Source organism: Ornithorhynchus anatinus, chromosome 8 (assembly GCF_004115215.2).
Source record: "Ornithorhynchus anatinus isolate Pmale09 chromosome 8, mOrnAna1.pri.v4, whole genome shotgun sequence".
Lineage (NCBI taxonomy): Eukaryota > Metazoa > Chordata > Mammalia > Monotremata > Ornithorhynchidae > Ornithorhynchus > Ornithorhynchus anatinus.
The window spans coordinates 10,678,039-10,685,906 of NC_041735.1; positions in this window are offsets into that span (position 1 = coordinate 10,678,039).

Here is a 7,868-nt window from a genome sequence, read left to right on the forward strand (position 1 = left end):
ATTTTGGGGAGGGGACAAGAGGCACCTAGAGGAACAGGAGTTTCGTGAGAAGAGTGACTCACAAATAGAGACTGGAAAACGGATGAAACAGAGAAAAATCAGGGCTATGGTAGAATGATTTGAGATGGTAAAAGATTAAGCAAGGAAAAGACATTAGCGTGGGAAGAAGAAAGTGGCAAGAATTGTGGGACATGGACTGTCTTGTGTCCAATCTACCGATATTATATCTACCCCAACACTTAAAACAATGCTTGTCACATGGAGTACAATAGGTACTATTATGGAGTGTATACCTTATTTTATTTCCAGAAAGAGGAAAGGAAAAGGGACAGAGAGGAGGAAAAGTAGAAAGTTTAATCTGAACAAAAGCACGAAATTTTTGCCACTCAAATTTTAACTGAATATATGTATATAAATATGTGTGTGGAAGAATTAAACACGAAGCACTTTATGAATGCAATTCCTGCTACCTCAAATATTGACTTTCTTCATTTCAGAACTCTGAAGAATTATCCCATTAAGTAGTCACTCAGGTATTTATGGATCGTTTGCTGTGTGCAGAGCACTGTACTAAGTACTTGGAAGAGAACAACATAAAGTTGGTAGCTATTTTGTTGCACACAATGAGTGTCATTTAGAGGGGGAAACAGACATTAATATAAATACATTCAATTAAAGATATGTATATAAGTATTATGAAGCAGCGTGGCACAGTGGAAAGAGCATGGGCTTTGGAGTCAGGGCTCATGAGTTCGAATCCCAGCTCTGCCACTTGTCAGCTGTGTGACTGTGGGCAAGTCACTTAACTTCTCTGTGCCTCAGTTCCCTCATCTGTAAAATGGGGATTAAGACTGTGAGCCCCACGTGGGACAACCTGATTCCCCTGTGTTTACCCCAGCGCTTAGAACAGTGCTCTGCACATAGTAAGCGCTTAACAAATACCAACATTATTATTATTATGAGGCTGAGGGAGGGGTGAGCAGTGTGGCTCAGTGGAGAGAGCCCGGGCTTGGGGGTCAGAGGTCATGGGTTCGAATCCATGCTCTGCCACTTGTCAGCTGTGTGAGTGTGGGAAAGTCACAACTTCTGTGCCTCAGTTACCTCATCTGTAAAATGGGGATTAAGACTGTGAGCCTCACGTGGGGCAAACTGATTACCTTGTATCTACCCCAGTGCTTAGAGCAGTGCTCTGCACATAGTAAGCACTTAACAAATACCAACATTATTATTATTATTATTATTATTATTATTATTACTTCGAGGGACACGATTTTAGTGTAAGGATCCCACTATGCACTAGGATTGCACATTATGTTATTATGTTGTGCGCACAACAAACACTGGCACATTGTTTGTTCTAATCCCTGCTCTACCACTTGCCTGCTGTATGACCTTAGGCCAGTTCTCTAACTTCTCCGAGCCTGAGTTTCCTCTTCAGTAAAATGGGTATTCAGTACCAGTTCTCCTTCTTATTTAAACTGCGAGCCCCATGTGGGACAGGATTTAGATCTTTTGATTGTACTATATCCACCCCTGTGCCAAGTACAGTGCTTGACACATAATAAGCACATAGAAATTCCCCCCCTCCCCCTTTCTTCCCCTCACCTCAGGATGGAAGTAGAAAGCTGGCCCAGTGTGAAGTCCTCATCTGTTGCACTCCTTATGCCATCAGACTGGGCAAGTCAAATGTTCTGTTTGGGCCATAGTTTCAGCAGTGGCAAGAACTTCAGGGAGCTGATGGCAGTTTGGAGTCAAGGAGAAAAGGAATTAAGGTTATTCAGTTCATCAGTAGTTTTTTATTGAGAACTTACTTTATGCAGAGTACCATACTAAGTTCTTGGGAGAGTCAACAGATTAAATAGGCATGATCCCTGCCCTCAAGAAATTTGTAATCTAGAGGGGGAGACAGACACTAAAATCATTTATAGACAAGAGGAAGGAGAAAAAGGGATCTGTACATGAGCGGTTAAGATTGGACTCAAAAAATCAAATGGGGTTTCCCCACTCAGGTTCATATCCTCCTCATAGCAGTCTTCTTTAGAAGCAGTGTGGCTTAGAGGAAAGAACATGGGTCTGGAGTCACAGGACCTGGGTTCTAATCCCGCCTCTGCTATTTGCCTGCCTTATGACCTTGGGCAAGTCATTTCATTCTCTGGGCCTCAGTTTTCTTATCTTTAATATGAGGATTCACTACATGTTCTCCCTCCCACTTAAACTGTGAGCCTCATATGAAACAGCGACTGTGTCCAATCAGATTATCTTGTATCCACCCTAGCTAGCACTTAGTATGGCACATAGTAAGCACTTTATCAAGATTATTATTATTATTAGTGTTTAATCAATAGGGTCTGTGAGATCTGGACCTAGATATCATTGGGAGTAGGCCAATTTCAGGTAGTGAAGAAGTGCCGAGATGGCAGTTGAGGGGTTGTGTCCTGGGGAGTTTGGAGGTTAATCAGGAGAGGCCTCTTAGAGGAGTAGAGGAGTCATGACCACATTGGTTTCCTTAAAGTTACAGCCACTGAGTTTCAGCAGTGGAATGTCTGGTAAGGGGTCGGCCTGCTCACTCGCTGCTGCTTCTTACTTCCTCCTGATGCTTCTTTATGGCTACATTCTTCCCCTCTCTCTCTCTTCTCTCCCTCTTGTTTTATGGTATTTTTTCAAGTGCTTAGTATGTCAAACACAGTTTTAAACTCTGCGGCAGATAAAAGTTAAGATGAACTCCCTCTCTCTCTATCATTTTTCTCCTCCCACATTGCCTCAGAGCTGGCTATTGGCCCCTCCCCCAGAAGTCTTGCTGGTGCACATTTTGGAGTTGTGAAAATTTGGTCAATATTGTGTCCTCTAAGGCACTGGAAATTTGTTTTTAATCTTGAACAAGAGTTTAGTTCCTGGAGCTGTTGCTGCCCTTTAAAATCTAGCTTCAACATTTCCCCATTTATGTTACAGAAATATGGGGGCATCTTAAATTGCTATCTCAGATTGATCTCAGTTTAATGAAAATCCATCTCTGTACATAGTCAGTGCTGGAATAAAAATCCTGCTTTAGGTGGGATCATCATAATTTTTGTGGTCACATCTGGCCCCTGAAGTTGTCTAAAGTCAGAACCTTCTGGTCTTGTTTTCCAGGATGATGGTGGACAGTTACCTCTCAATCACAGTGGTAATAGTAGCACAGCAGGGCCTTTTTGAGAAAAAGGAGAAGGCTAGGTAGATAACTCTTCTTCCTCTTCCTTATCTTTGCCAAAATGGCTGTATAGGTGCTTTCTGGGGCTGTACTTAACTGGGCAGAACTATTTCCTTCCGGCTACCTCTAGTCTACCCCTCTCAGGGTGACACTGGAGAGTTTCCAGGCCTCTACCAGTCACGACTACAGGAGGAAGAGTCAAGCAGAAGCCTGTCCATTCTATTCCTAGATTGGGCAGTGGCTAGTGAGTGAAAGGCAATCTGCTCCAAGTCAAAACTCCCCTGTGCTGGGGAGCAGCGGCACAGGAGAGAGTTGAGGGCTGAGACTCGTTTACTGCACGGAAGGAGGCAATGGTAAACCACTTTTGGATTTTTACCAAGAAAACTCTATGGACATGCTACCAGAACGATTGCAGGTGGAAGTAGGGCGTTCTGAGAGAGATGTGTCTATGGCGTCGCTATGGGTAGGACACAACTCGACAGCATAAAACAACAACAATCTATGGTCTATGACTCCAAGATGGCACCTGAGCCAGCTTCCACTGCTTTTGTTTGGATGTCAGCAGTGGCAGGGAATGAGTTTACCAACTCTGTTGCATTATAATCTATATATAACTATATTTAATGACTATATAATCTTTATAGTTTGAGCTCTGTAAACAGTAAGCTCTCAGTAAATACCAATAATGATTGGTAGGTTGCCTGGTTTTCTCTTCTGGCCTATAGTTTTTTGTTTTTTACTCCTGGCCTTCTAGCCCCACCCGCAACACCTCGAGGTGATCAGATTCTTCTGAAGGTAGAGCTTTCAGCAGAGAGCAAAGGGAAGTGGCATGGCTTAATAGAAAGAGTATGGGCGTTGGAGTTGGAGCACGTGGTCTCCCCCTACTTTTCTGCTGTGTGACTTTGGGCAAGTCACTTGCATTCTCTGTGCCTCCGTTACCTCATCCGTTCAATGGGATTAAGACTGTGAGCCCTGTGTGCGACAGGGACAGTGTCCAATATTTTTTCTCGTATTTGCCCCAGCGCTTTGTACAGGGCCTGGAATATAGTGAGCACTTAACAAATACCACTGAAAAAAAAGAGGTAAATCAATGGCTACCTTAATGAATCTAAGAAAAAAAAACTTGAATTAGGTCCCTTTCATAAGTCTAAATCATCCTGTCATTGGTTGTTTTGTTCAGTAATGCTAGCAACAATTACACTGGCAAAAACGGTTTATAATACACTGTATAAAAAGAAGGGAGGAAACTGCTTTAATGGAGCAAACGTGTCCCGACAAATACCCGGCTTTGCAAATACAGCTCGTTTTAGAAATGACAAGCTTTCAGAATAGTCTATCATTGTGCTGAGTGTTTACTCTTCACAGCATTCAACTTTTCTAAATAATGTCGAAGGAGGAAAAAATCAGATGGGGATTCACAGGGCACTGACATAAGAATCTGGCTTTGTGTTTATTTTAGGTCAGGTACAGAAACAGCAAACTAAAACTGAACCTATATTTTGCAGCCCTAGTGTAAATATTTGCAGTGCACAGTCGTTTTGTTTTTCTGCAGTTATTCCATTCGGGCTGGCTTTTCCTAAGTGGCGAGAATAGGTGTGGCAGGTATCAAGCCGCAGGTAGGCAGATAGAAACACTGGGCAACTGGTTTCGAAAATGTTCAGTTTTACTCGGAGCACTGGACAAATCCTCCATGTTGATGAGAAACCTTAAGGAGGCTCATCCATTTTAAAGGCCTAATTATAAGTGATTTTTAAAGAAGTATCTGCAGATCAAGCAGATAAGATGTCTCCATTCTGTCTGGTGATCCGCCCCTGCCAAGCTTACTGCACCTTTAATTAATCATTACTGTGAGTTTTTCTTGGGCATGAATTAGTACCCCAGCAGCCTTGATTTAAGCTTAGCCATTGTACACTCACAGAATCTCTCCCCTGCTTGTCTGCTATCTATAATCTGCCTATCTGAGAGCACACTATTCAACCCTGAAATTTCAGCAGCTGCTGCAGTTAGAGAGAACTACAGTTAGACACCAAGACCAAGTGGTCGTTCCTATGAGCCGAAACGTGCCATGAAACCTTTCTTTACTCATTGTACACGTTCTGTTTTGAGGCTCCGTTCTCTGCGGAAACTAACCGGAGGAAAGCCCAAGGAATATGTAGGTGGGTTTTTTTTTGTTTGTTTGTTTCCCCTCCCCTTTCTGGTCTCTCACCATGAGATCTGTTCTCTAACCGAACCCCCAGAAGGTTTGGTTTTGTTTTCTTAATGCTAGCTTCGAGAACAAAAGAAGCGGGCTGAAGTTCGACTCGACTTCCTTTTGCATTTGTTTATATGCTCGGAGCCGAAAGAATCTCGGTGCTTGGCAGCCCACTTCCTGAATGAAGAATATGAAAATTTCTGCATCAGCATAGATTTCGGAGCGATGGCGAAGATTCGATAATAATAGCTGCTCATCTGCTATCGTTCTGGGGCAGAGGAAAGAGAGTTTCTTTATTTAGTTGCAAGGCCACACAGACATCAGATCTTCCCCCTTAATGACAAACTACTTTCTATCCACTGAATGGGTAGGGTGACCTGCTTAGCTCTAGTTGCAGTCAATCACTATCTCATCTTCCAGCTGCAACGATTAATCTGCTAGATACAAAGTCTGTGCATCCCAGCCACTCAAAAGCAATGGAATATCATCCGCAATTATAAATATTTACTTGAAAATAATGTCAGTCAGACCTAATTGAGATGATAAGGCTCTGTTTGCTTCTCTCTGCTGTAGCCAGCTAAAATAACAAAACCAGTTGGACAACTCCTTTTTTTTTTTTTTTGGTCAGGTACATACTGAATTACTGGCAAGGCGCTGTAGGGTTCCTTCAGGAGGTAGAATATCCAGTCTCTTCAAGGAAAAATGCCTGTTCTTTACAAACATTGAACAGACCAAATTCATTGGATTAGCTTAGTTTAATTTTCCTGCTGCTCTCCTTTGTCTCTGCTTTAGGGACGGACACAGAAAAATGAAAAACATCAACCATCTCGTCTGTTCACCTAAACACAATAGTTGTCTGGCATTTCTGTAGGTTTTCTTCATTTTGATTTCTTTAAGTATCCTATTGGGCATTATCTTACAAAGAAAACCAGAGCCAATGCAAAGAGAAAGGTACTCATTATTCAGCTGCAAAATGTATTTGGAAATCTTTTCTAAAAAAAAAAAAATAGAATCAACCACTTTCTGGAGCACTTGAAATGATTGCAAAAGATGCCAGGATATTGCAGAGATAGATAAACACAGATTAATAGGTGGGTAGAGCATTCTTTCTGTCTGGACTCTTGATACACTGTTCTTGCTAAAGAGGAGCTTGTCTAAGAAATGGGATGAGAAATAATTCTGAACTAGTTCAGGAATTATAAATATAAGTTTGTAATGATTTAAAAATGCACATTCTGTTTGTCAGAGAGGTTGCTTCCACATGGGAAAGCAGATTTCAATTGAGTTGAGTATCTGGTTTAATCCCCACTTCCTGCCAGCTCGTGCCCTTGATGTTTTTAAAGAAAAACATGGGTTGTCAGTAATGGACTCAGAATTTTCAGCTGGAATGAAAATCTTTCCCGGCGACACGGTCAGGTCTCTGAAGGGGAAAGGGTGTTTCTTCACATTGAACTAGTGTTGGGCTAAGCAAAATGGATGAACAGTTCTTTTCCCGAAAATAGATGAGTTAAAGGGAGTTTAAAAAGCAAAACCAAGGAAATGTGTAAAATTAAGCTCATTCTCTTTTTGTCTAACTGAGTTTTATAGTCACATATGCACATTTCAAAGTACAAAAGGGTCATTATGTAAAAAAGGACCCTTAGTTACTCTGTAGAAAGGTCCTTCTAGTTCCTTTGTGGAATGTTTACATGTTCAGATTTTTTTTTCCTTGCCAGAGCTGTGGGGGGAGGAGGGAGCCTTACTGTAAATTTTTTAGTGGTAAAATTTCTAAAATCTTTGCGAATCTTACTTTTCTAATGGGGTTGGAATGCAATCTCCACGCCTCCCGGTGTCTCAGAGATACGGAATTAAGGGAAAAAAATAGCTTAAGCAGATAAATATAGTAAGATCATAAAACAAAACAGAAATAAACAGGCCACAAGCAAATGAAGGAATTCTGACAGCTCTTCAACAGTAAAGCGTGTTCATAGGTAAGACTGAAAATAAATCTGATTTAGCACTTTGTCATTACACTACCCCATTTGGCCTTGGTATCAAACAAAGCCCCGGGGTTATACAAGATCACCCACCAAATTCTCCAGGCAGTTAAAGGAACAATAGCCAAGAGTCATCAATGCAAAATCAGGCACAGTACTATGCACTGGGGAATAGGGGTATTGTAGCAATATTTTAGTGGAAGGCTGGTTCGAATAGGGATGAATGAATGTGGTCTGCTGGGAGGCCAAAGGTGTGGATAGGCCGATTTGAAGTGCAGTCACCATGTGTAGGCAGCCTCTTGTTCATCAAAAGTTTTGATTTGACCACAAGCCTGTGAGGTGGAGTGGAAAACGGGGGCAAGTCCCCTTAATTTCTGGTCACTTGAAGTGCAGTGAGAGCCAGGCTGGGATCTTCAGGGGGTGGAGCCAGCCACACAACAGAGGGAAGAGTTGAGGGGGAGAGAAGGAGAGAGATGGTGCGAGGGTGAGGAAAGAGAAGGTAGAGAGGAGGGAA